The 12,174-nt window shown below is 45.7% G+C and overlaps 1 long non-coding RNA gene and 1 other non-coding gene across 3 annotated transcripts in view; both read right to left on the bottom strand.

Moving 5' to 3' along the window:
• LOC138289218 (uncharacterized) overlaps positions 1–12,174 on the bottom strand; it is a 36,861-nt gene that overhangs the window by 20,549 nt on the left and 4,138 nt on the right. The gene's annotated exons all lie outside the window — the stretch shown is intronic.
• LOC138292244 (small nucleolar RNA SNORA24) lies at positions 2,601–2,725 on the bottom strand. Its single transcript, XR_011202620.1, has one exon. It is a non-coding gene; the product is annotated as a small nucleolar RNA SNORA24 (small nucleolar RNA).

Here is a 12,174-nt window from a genome sequence, read left to right as displayed (position 1 = left end):
CCATACATTCAGATGGAAGTTTTAAGTATCCAAGTTCTATGACTTAAGGAGCCAAATAGCTACATTGAGAGCATTGGGGTTTGGATGCCTAATTAGACCTTTGTTTTGTGTTAACAAATCTGGTCTGCTTGGGAGTTTGGAGTGTGGTACTACAGATAAGTCTAGTAGTGTCGTGCACCAAGGCTGATGTTGGTGCTATGAATATCATGTTGAATGACGTTTGACACAACTTGTTGACCAGAAATGGGAGTGGGAGAAGGGGCAAAAGCGTAAGCAAATATCCCTGATCAATTGATCCATAGAGCATTGCCCCTTACTGATGGCTTGCCCTTCCTCTACTTGCTGTGCCCTCTTTTTGTGTTCTTTTGGGAGATGCTATACAATATCCTGCATCTAATCCCAATGAGCTCTATCATAGCATTGCTTGAGAATTAGCTAGTCTCCACTGATTTGCTGCTTGGGGTGCAACTCTTTCCCTGCAGCGTCAAATTTCCTGCTCTCTATCAGGAGGGGGTCATCTCCTGAAGACTGGCTATTTGCCGTCTTTCGTGCTGCACTAACCACCACTGAATCAGGAGGCACCTGATGAGTAACAATCTGGGTCAGAGGGAACAGGCTTATATTTCTTTTCTATCCTAGGTGTGATGATTCTGGATTTCACAGGCTCATTAAAAATTTGGTCTGTGAGTTTTACCATGCCTGGTAACATTGGGTTGCATTGGTACCTAGACTGTTGAAGATAATGTATTAAACAATCTTCTTCCAGTGGTTCAGTGTGCATGGTTACCCCCGATAAGCTGCAGTCCTGGCTATGACCTGATTGTATACTGTGGTATCCGCAGGTGGAGATGGTTTGGATGGGTGGGTATCTGGGCTGTTATCTGGGATGGGATCAGGATCATAAAGGTCCCATGTATCTACAAAGTATTCTTGCTAATAAGAAGTGTGTTGGAGAAGGAATTGGTGGAGGGCTGGTGTGAGGAGAGATAGCTGTAGAGAATGATGAGGAGAAGACTGAGGAGGTACTAGCTTCTCTTTTTACTTTTGAACTTTAGCTGGTGGCTGTGCAGTGTCCAGTTCTTCTTGGAATGCCAGCTTTCTCTGTTTTTAGAGGAGGTGCTATAATAATTCTCCCTGTCTCTTTACGGATGTGTATTCTAGATTGTCTCATCCATAATTTGTAGAATGGGCTCAATGTCGGACTCTTCCTCAGAGGTTTTATGGCTCTCAAATTTTTTTGGAAAGCCATTGCTCCTCTGTATAAGATGTATTTTTCAGTTCCGAAGTCTTTTTTCGGTATCAAAAATGTTGTGGAAGGTCTCGGCTCCGAAGCTGCCTAATTTGCGACTCCAAAACTTAGTGTTTCCTGCTGGAGTCCGAAATGGAGCCCTATAGTTTTACTCGACTGCGAAGTAGTCGGAGGAGTGACCTTTTTCAGCACCGAACCCAGAGGTCAGTCGCCGACAGTCTTTTTCGGGCCGGACCATGGCCTTCCGGCAGTGGTGTACCCAAGGCCTTAGGAGGCTTCTTGTGTAGGGGTGCAGGGGCAGACGTAATCACATGCTGGCCAGCTGTGATGGGTCTGTTTTCAGATTCCTGTTCGGAGTCATTGTTTCAGATAGAGACTGCTGTCTGCACCTGCTCTTCAGTGCTGTCGAGATGCTAACTGCTCTTCGACACCATTTTAAGCCTTCGTGCTCTTCGATCTCCATGAGTCTTTTTTGATCAGAAAAAAAAAAAAAGACAACAGGCCTCACAATTTTCCTCTTGATGGTCTGGAGAAAGGCACAAGTTGCAAACCAAATGCTGATCTGTATACTGGTACTTGGCGTGGCACCGAGGGCAGTATCGGAATGGAGTCCGATCCATTAGGCTCTCCACGCGCCCTGAAGGGAGAACAAAGTGATTTTCGAACAGTACTAACAGCTCGATGGAGAACGAGATCGAGACAATACAGACGAAAGGGAAGGTTTTCAAAAGTGTGCCGAATCGAAATCTCGGAGCGAGAGGAAACACGTCCGAACCCTACGACAGAAAGACAAACAATGGAGTCTATGCCCACGCGCAATGTATCTATCTAAATAGTATATACATCACCCCCAGGAAGTAGAGATGACAGAAGCAAGGGACAACACTCCTTGACTCAATCTGACATACTTCATATTAGTGTTTATCCCAGTGCTAGAGAGCCGAATAAGTGTGCCACACTATATAGCCTACAATGAAACCAGCCACACTATATATATTGGGGGGGGGAGAATTTGTTTGGTGGATGAATTTTGGGACCAGCAAAGTGAGTGGAATAAATGCATAGCATGGAAGCATTCCTTTTACTCTGTGTCCAGTACTAAACTACCATTACTGATAGATGTGAAACAATCAAAAGCATATACAAAAAAGCAGCTGAAAATGACAAAAGGCACAAGCCTGCAAATTGCACAGAAAGAATAATGAATGCTTCAATGCCTAAATCATGATCCAGGGACATCAATTGAGTACTGTGAAAAGACTAAAACAAGCACATCCTCCCAAATTAGAAATACAGGTAAGTGAGATAGTACCGATGCACCAAGCATGTTAGTAAACACAAATAATCATATGTATTTTGCTCATAGAATTTAGAAACCAAAGACAAGGAAACAGATTTACTAATAAGCAAAATGTCACTCTTTCAGGGCTAGGAAGGGAAACTGCCACAGAGGACAGGCCCCATGGATTCCTGGAAAAATACTGATCACCCCTCCTCCCCCATTTCACCTCTTCACCAGCACCCTGCGCCCCCACCAAAAATAGAACAAGTAAAATCCTTTGCTAACTGGTAGATTCTTTTTTTAAATTTCAAGTCAATTCCACAGAATAGGATACAGCTTGCCCTAGAAAACTACAGAAGAGAACAAAGGGACTCCAGTCTGACAAGCTACCGGCGTACTTCATGAGTGATTATCGCAGTGTAAGACAGGGAACCCTATGATAATTCATGCCACACACTAAGAATTGGACACCAATTCAAGAGAGCATGCAATCCCTGTACCAAGGTGTAAGGAAATGCCTCCTTGGCATGGTTACCCCCTGACTTTTTGCCTTTGCTGATGCTAAGGTTTGATTTGAAAGTGTGCTGAGGCCTGCTAACCAGGCCCCAGCACCAGTGTTCTTTCCCTAACCTGTACTTTTGTTTCCACAATTGGCACACCCTGGCATCCAGGTAAGTCCCTTGTAACTGGTACCAAGGGCCCTGATGCCAGGGAAGGTCTCTAAGGGATGCAGCATGTCTTATGCCACCCCGGGGACCACTCACTCAGCACAGATACACTGCTTGCCAGCTTGTGTGTGCTGGTGAGGACAAAACAAGTAAGTCGACATGGCACTCCCCTCAGGGTGCCATGCACACCTCACACTGCCTATGCAGTATAGATAAGTCACCCCTTTAGCAGGCCTTACAGCCCTAAGCAGGGTGCACTATACCATAGGTGAGGGCACCAGTGCATGAGCACTGTGCCCCTACAGTGTCTAAGCAAAACCTTAGACATTGTAAGTGCAGGGTAGCCATAAGAGTATATGGTCTGGGAGTCTGTCATGCACGAACTCCACAGCACCATAATGGCTACACTGAAAACTGGGAAGTTTGGTATCAAACTTCTCAGCACAATAAATGCACACTGATGCCAGTGTACATTTTATTGTAACATACACCCCAGAGGGCACCTTAGAGGTGCCCCCTGAAACCTTAACCGACTATCCGTGTAGGCTGACTGGTTTTAGCAGCCTACCACACTAGAGACATGTTGCTGGCCACATTGGGAGAGTGCCTTTGTGACTCTGGCTAGTAAAGCCTGTACTGGGTGGAAGTGCTTCACACCTCCCCCTGCAGGAACTGTAACACCTGGCGGTGAGCCTCAAAGGCTCACCCCCTTTGTTACAGCACCCCAGCTAGTGGAGTTGCCCGCCCCCTCCGGCCACGGCCCCACTTTTGGCGGCAAGGCTGGAGGAGATCATGAGAACAAGGAGGAGTCACTGGCCAGTCAGGACAGCCCCTAAGGCGTCCTGAGCTGAGGTGACTGACTTTTAGAAATCCCAATAGGGATAGGAATGTGACCCCCTCCCCTTGGGAGGAGGCACAAAGAGGGTGTACCCACCCTCAGGGCTAGTAGCCATTGGCTACTAACCCCCCCCAGACCTAACCACGCCCTTAAATTTAGTATTTAAGGGCTCCCCAGAACCTAAGAACTCAAATTCCTGCAACATAAGAAGAGGACTGCTAAGCTGAAAAACCCTGCAGAGAAGACGGAGACACCAACTGCTTTGGCCCCAGCTCTACTGGCCTGTCTCCCCCCTTCTAAAGAGACTGCTCCAGCGACGCTCTCCCCAGGGACCAGCGACCTCTGAATCCTCAGAGGACTGCCCTGCTCTAGAAGGACCAAGAACTCCAGAGGACAGAGGCTCTGTTCATCCAAGACTGCAACTTTGTTACAAAGGAGCAACTTTAAAACAACCTGCGTTTCCTGCCGGAAGCGTGAGACTTGCTACTCTGTTCTCCACCAGTCGAGCCGGGGGCGTCGGGTGCAAACACTTCAGGGAGGACTCCCTGGCGACTGCGAGACTGAGTAGCCAGAGTTGCCCCCCCACCCCCCAGAGCGACGCCTGCAGAGGGAACCCCGAGGCTCCCCCTGACCGCGACTGCCTGTTCCTCAGATCCAGACACCTGGAAAAGACTCTGCACCCGCAGCCCCCAGGACCTGAAGGATCCGAACTCCAGTGCAGGAGTGACCCCCAGGAGGCCCTCTCCCTTGCCCAGGTGGCGGCTACCCCGAGGAGCCCCCCCCCCTTGCCTGAATCATTGAAGAGACCTCTTGGTCTCCCATTGCTTTCTATTGAAAAGCAGACGCGTGTTTGCACACTGCACCCGGCCGCCCCCGTGCTGCTGAGGGTGTACTTTGTGCTAACTTGTGTGTCCCCCCCGGTGCCCTACAAAACCACCCCGGTCTGCCCTCCGAAGACACGGGTACTTACCTGCTGGCAGACTGGAACCGGGGCACCCCCTTCTCCATTGAAGCCTATGCGTTTTGGGCACCACTTTGACCACTGCACCTGACCGGCCCTGAGCTGCTGGTGTGGTAACTTTGGGGTTGCTCTGAACCCCCAACTGTGGGCTACCTTGGACCCAAACTTGAAGCCCGTAGGTGGTATACTTACCTGCAAAAACTAACAAACTCTTACGCCCCCCAGGAACTGTTGAAAATTGCACTGTGTCTAGTTTTAAAATAGCTATATGTGATTTACGTGAAAAGTGTATATGCTATTTTAATTATTCGAAGTACCTAAAGTACCTACCTGCAATACCTTTCATTTGAAGTATTACATGTAAAATTTGAACCTGTGGTTCTTAAAATAAACTAAGAAAATATATTTTTCTATACAAAAAACTATTGGCCTGGAATTGTCTCGGAGTGTGTGTTCCTCATTTATTGCCTGTGTGTATGTACAACAAATGCTTAACACTACTCCTTTGATAAGCCTACTGCTCGACCACACTACCACAAAATAGAGCATTAGTATTCTCTTTTTGCCACTATCTTACCTCTAAGGGGAACCCTTGGACTCTGTGCATACTATTCCTTACTTTGAAATAGTGCATACAGAGCCAACTTCCTACAAAAAGTTATCAGCAGAAATATTTATGGTAACATGCTTATTTTTTGTATACTGCAGGTCATTACAAGAAAGACCGAAACCTTGCATTTTCCTACAAACTGAGGTAGAGTTTTTTTTTTTTTTTAAATATAAATGCAATTTACATCAAACAGGAAAAAAGCCCTGTTTTTGTGTTTAACTTCACACTATTCTACTTTTATTAGTATTTGATAAGCTTACTATCTTTTTTCTCAAAGCGCATATGCCAATGTTGCAAGGAGACCCTTTTAATTGGTCACCTATAGATAGATTACCAGCAGGTGAGCCGCTAAAATAAAACTAACTAAAATATTGGAATGCTGTTATCCAGGGCCCATTGCTGGTGCTCTGAAAACAACTGTCTAAATTGGCGTAAACCCTGAATGGCACATTTAACTTCCCTCTAAAGCCATAGAATATAGTGCAGACATACACCCATGGCATGGAAAGGTAAACATCACTTGTTGACTGCAGCACCTATTGTACCTTCCATTACAGTGGCAATTAAAATATGGGTTCAGACCTAATTAAGTAGCAGGACATCAGCATCTTTGGCCTGTCAAAAAAGCCCTTTTGACAGGTAAGAAAATATTAAACAAGTCACCCTAGACAATGAGCTGCTTACAAGGTAGGGTACGCAATATTTAAGTGAGATGGCGACATCCGAGCTGACTTCCTCCCAAAGTGACTAGGCCCAAAACAACAAGTTCACTGATCAAGTTAAAACAGGCACATAGTGGTTAATCTATAGTTTGACTTTTCCCAACACACTGACTTGTACCATCTAAAGTCTCCATTATAATGAAAATGTCACTTACCCAGTGTACATCTGTTCGTGGCATTAGTCGCTGCAGATTCACATGTTTGGCACAGTCCGCTGCCTGGTGTTGGGCTCGGAGTATTACAAGTTGTTTTTCTTCGAAGAAGTCTTTTTGGTCACGGGACCGAAGGACTCCTCCCTCCTCGGCTCCATTGCGCATGGGCGTCGACTCCATCTTAGATTGTTTTACCCGCAGAGGGTGAGGATGGAGTTGTTTGGTATAAATAGTGCCCATGCAATGGAGTGAATATGTATGTACGTTAAGTTTCTAATAATTATTTACAAATGTTCAGATGTTTAAGATTTATGATCTACTTCTAAACGGCTACAGGCTTCCCGGGGAGGTGGGAGGGTACATGTGAATCTGCAGCGACTAATGCCACGAACAGATGTACACTGGGTAAGTGACATTTTCAGTTCGATGGCATATGTTGCTGCAGATACACATGTTTGGCATAGACTATAAAGCAGTTACCTCCCCTAAAAGCGGTGGTTTAGCCTGTAGGAGTTGAAGTAGTTTGGAATAATGTTCTTAGTACAGCTTGGCCCACTGTAGCTTGTTGTGCATTTAGTACGTCTACACAGTAGTGTTTAGTAAACGTATGAGGCGTAGACCAGGTTGCAGCCTTACATATTTCGCTCATAGGAATGTTTCCTAGAAAGGCCATTGTAGCACCTTTCTTTCTGGTTGAGTGTGCCTTTGGTGTAATAGGCAATTCTCTTTTGGCTTTAAGATAGCATGTTTGAATGCATCTGACTATCCATCTAGCAATGCCTTGTTTAGAGATTGGATTTCCTATGTGTGGTTTTTGAAAAGCTATGAACAGTTGTTTTGTTTTCCTGATTAGCTTAGTTCTGTCAATGTAATACATTAGTGCTCTTTTGATGTCTAATGTATGTAGTGCCCTTTCAGCCACAGAATTTGGTTGTGGGAAGAACACTGGCAATTCTACTGTTTGATTTAAATGGAATGGTGAGATTACTTTTGGCAGAAATTTTGGATTTGTTCTTAGAACTATTTTATTGTTGTGTATTTGAATAAATGGTTCTTGTATGGTAAATGCCTGTATTTCACTTACTCTTCTGAGGGATGTGATTGCAATGAGAAATGCGACCTTCCAGGTTAGATATTGCATTTCACAGGAATGCATGGGTTCGAAAGGTGGACCCATGAGTCTTGTTAAGACGATGTTAAGATTCCATGAAGGAACTGGTGGTGTTCTTGGTGGTATAATTCTTTTTAGCCCTTCCATGAATGCTTTAATAACTGGTATTCTAAATAGAGGCGATGAATGAGTAGTTTGTAGGTAAGCAGATATTGCTGCGAGGTGTATTTTAATAGATGAAAAAGCAAGATTTGCTTTTTGCAAATGTAGTAAGTATCCTACTATGTCTTTAGTAGAGTCATGTAATGGTTGTATTTGATTGGCATGGCAGTAGTAAACAAATCTTTTCCACTTAGATGCATAGCAGTGTCTAGTGGAAGGTTTTCTAGCTTGTTTTATGACCTCCATGCATTCTTGTGTGAGGTCTAAGTGTCCGAATTCTAGGATTTCAGGAGCCAAATTGCCAGATTCAATGATGCTGGGTTTGGATGCCTGATCTGTTGTTTGTGTTGTTTTAACAAATCTGGCCTGTTGGGTAGTTTGACATGCGGTACTAGTGAAAGGTCTAGTAGAGTTGTATACCAAGGTTGTCTTGCCCATGTGGGTGCTATCAGTATGAGTTTGAGTTGGTTTTGACTCAACTTGTTTACTAGATATGGAAGGAGAGGGAGAGGGGGAAAAGCGTACGCAAATATCCCTGACCAACTCATCCATAGAGCATTGCCTTGTGATTCGCGGTGTGGGTACCTGGATGCGAAGTTTTGGCATTTTGAGTTTTCTTTTGTTGCGAACAAATCTATCTGGGGTGTTCCCCAAATTTGAAAGTACTTGTTCAGAACTTGGGGGTGAATTTCCCATTCGTGGACTTGTTGGTGGTCTCGCGAAAGGTTGTCTGCTAGTTGGTTTTGTATTCCTGGAATAAATTGTGCTATTAGGCGAATGTTGTTGTGAATCGCCCACTGCCAAATTTTTTGTGTTAGGAGGCACAATTGTGTTGAGTGTGTTCCTCCTTGTTTGTTTAAATAATACATTGTTGTCATGTTGTCTGTTTTGACAAGAATGTATTTGTGTGTTATGGGTTGGAAGGCTTTTAACGCTAGAAATACTGCTAACAGTTCTAGGTAATTGATATGAAATTTTGTTTCGTGTATATCCCATTGTCCTTGAATGCTGTGGTGATTGAGGTGTGCTCCCCACCCTGTCATGGAAGCATCTGTTGTTATAACGTATTGAGGCACTGGGTCCTGAAATGTCCGCCCTTTGTTTAAATTTTTGCTGTTCCACCATAGAAGCGAGAGGTATGTTTGGCGGTCTACCAACACCAGATTTTGAAGTTGACCCTGTGCTTGTGACCATTGTGATGCTAGACACTGTTGTAAGGGTCGCATGTGTAGTCTTGCGTTTGGGACAATGGCTATGCATGATAACATCATGCCTAGAAGTTTTAGCACAAATTTTGCTTGTATCTTTTGGTTTGGAAACATAGCACTTATTACCTTGTGGAATGCCTGCACTCTTTGTGGACTTGGAGTGGCAATTCCTTTTGATGTGTTGATGGTTGCTCCTAGATATTGTTGTGTTTGACACGGTTCTAGGTGTGATTTTGTATAGTTGATGGAAAACCCCAGTTTGTGAAGGGTTTGTATGACAAGTGTGGTGTCGTTTGCGCATTTTTTTACTGTGTTGGTCTTGATTAGCCAATCGTCTAGGTAAGGGAACACATGTATCTGTTGTCTCCTGATGTGTGCTGCTACTACTGCTAGACATTTTGTGAACACTCTTGGTGCAGTTGTTGTTCCGAATGGCAACACTTTGAATTGGTAATGTATTCCTTTGAATACGAACCGTAGGTACTTTCTGTGAGAAGGGTGTATTGGTATATGAAAGTACGCATCCTTTAGGTCTAATGTGGTCATGTAATCTTGCTGTTTGAGCAGTGGAATGATGTCTTGTAGTGTGACCATGTGAAAATGGTCCGATATGATGTAGGTATTTAGTGTCCTGAGATCTAATATTGGTCTTAATGTTTTGTCTTTTTTTGGAATTAGAAAGTACAGGGAGTAAACTCCTGTGTTTTGTTGTTGTACTGGTACTAACTCTATTGCATCCTTTTGCAGTAGTGCTTGAACTTCTAGTCCTAAAAGTTCTAAATGTTGTGGTGACATTTTGCGTGTTTTGGGGGGGATGTTTGGTGGGAAGTTGTGGAATTCTATGCAATAGCCATGTTGGATTATTGCTAATACCCAATTGTCTGTTGTAATCTGTTGCCAAGATTGGTAGAATTGGCTTAGTCTTCCCCCCACTGGTGTTGAGTGAAGGGGTTGCGTGACTTGAAAGTCACTGTTTAGGTGGAGGTGTTTTTGGAGTCTGGAATCTTCCCCTATTCCTTGGGAATTGACCCCCCGATATCCCCTGAAACCTCCTCTTTGGAAGGAACCCTGATATGGTGTGGTTCTTGTTTGTTGGCTGGTGGTGTCTGTGGGTTGGCCACGAAACCCCCCTCTAAATGGAGTTTTTCTGAAAGAGCCTCTGCTCTGCGGGGAGTAGAGTGCGCCCATGGCCTTGGCCGTGTCTGTGTCCTTTTTAAGTTTTTCAATGGCTGTATCCACTTCAGAGCCAAAAAGTTGTTTCTCGTTGAAGGGCATATTAAGGACAGCCTGCTGGATTTCAGGTTTGAAGCCTGAAGTGCGTAGCCAAGCGTGTCTCCTTATGGTGACAGCAGTGTTGACTGTTCTTGCTGCAGTATCGGCTGCGTCTAGTGAAGAGCGGATTTGATTGTTTGAGATCGTTTGTCCCTCTTCCACTATTTGCTGCGCCCTTTTTTGGTATTCCTGGGGAAGATGGTCTACGAGAAGTTGCATCTCGTCCCAGTGTGCGCGGTCATATCTGGCCAGCAGCGCTTGTGAATTTGCGATGCGCCACTGGTTGGCTGCCTGTGATGCTACTCTTTTCCCTGCTGCATCAAATTTTCGGCTTTCTTTGTCCGGAGGTGGGGCGTCGCCAGATGTATGTGAATTCGCTCTCTTGCGAGCTGCCCCTACTACCACGGAGTCAGGTGGTAACTGCGAAGTAATAAACACTGGGTCTGTGGGTGGTGGTTTGTATTTCTTATCCACCCTTGGGGTGATGGCTCTTGATTTTACGGGCTCTTCAAAAATTTGTTTTGCGTGCCGTAACATCCCTGGTAGCATTGGGAGACATTGATATTGGCTGTGTGTAGCCGAGAGGGTGTTAAATAAAAAATCATCCTCTATAGGATCGGAATGCAGTTGGACATTGTGGAATTCTGCTGCCCTAGCCACCAGTTGCGAGTATGAGGTACTGTCCTCTGGCGGTGACGGCTTTGTGGGGTATGACTCGGGATCATTGTCCGGCACTGGGGTGTCATACAGGTCCCAAGCGTCTTGATCCTGATCGTCATGACTTATGGTAGTTTGCGCTGGTGAGTGCATTTGTGGCGGTGTTTGTGGCGGCGATGCCTGTGGTGGAGAGGGCAGAGGCGTGACTTTTTTAACCACTTTGGCTTGTGGTTGTGCGTCATCCTTTGGAAGTCCGATCCTTCTTTTCCTCATGATTGGGGGAAGGGTTGATATCTTCCCTGTGTCGTGCTGGATGTACAGTCTCTTTTGTGTGTAGTCCGATTCTACACTTTGGAGCTCTTGTCCAAATTTGTGCATTTGGCCACTCATTCCTTGTTCCTCTGAGTAGGATGAAGGTGTGGTATTTTTCGGCGCCGAGAGAGAATCTTTTTTCGGTTTCGGCACCGACAGAATTTTTGTTCCTTTCGGCATGGATTCTCGGTGCCAATGTTTTTCGGTGCCGGTATCTTGTTTTTGTCTCTCGGAGCCGCTTTCTCGGCTCCGAGGTTGCTCCATGGCGGTCCCTCGACCGGAGTCGGGTGTCTTCGCTATGGGCGTGCCCTTTTTCAGCGCCTTCGACGGGTCGCCTGTTTTATGGGTCGAGCCATGGCCTGTTGGCAGTGGCGTCCCCTGGGCTTTTGGTTTGTCGATGGGTTTACTTTTCGACGTCTTACTCACAGTTTGTTGCTGTTGTTCGACGTCGGAGTCTCCGGATTCTGATTCCGGAACCGAGAATGTTTCCTCTTCCTCGTCGAAACGTTGTTTTGTCGACGTGGACGCCATTTGTTGACGCCTGGCTCTTCGGTCCCGGAGTGTTTTTCTGGACCGGAAGGCTCGACAGGCTTCACAGGTATCCTCCTTGTGCTCGGGGGACAAGCACAAGTTACAGACCAAGTGCTGATCTGTATAAGGATACTTACTGTGACATTTTGGGCAGAAACGAAACGGGGTCCGTTCCATCGGCTTCGATGTCGCACGCGGTCGGGCCGACCAGGCCCCGATGGGGGATCGAAACTACCCCAAAGTCTTCCGATGATCGGTGTCGATGTACCTAACTATCCCGATACCGAACGGAACAATACCGACGCTTTCTTCCGAGATTCTGACTAACTTTCCGAACCGAAACACGGAGCGAAAAGGAATACGTCCGAACCCGACAGCAGAAAAAAACAATCTAAGATGGAGTCGACGCCCATGCGCAATGGAGCCGAGGAGGGAGGAG

The sequence above is a fragment of the Pleurodeles waltl genome, chromosome 1_1, assembly GCF_031143425.1.
Source record: "Pleurodeles waltl isolate 20211129_DDA chromosome 1_1, aPleWal1.hap1.20221129, whole genome shotgun sequence".
Taxonomy (NCBI): Eukaryota; Metazoa; Chordata; class Amphibia; order Caudata; family Salamandridae; genus Pleurodeles; species Pleurodeles waltl.
The sequence above is the reverse complement of the archived record's forward strand: the minus strand, read 5'-3'. Positions and strand labels throughout refer to the sequence as shown.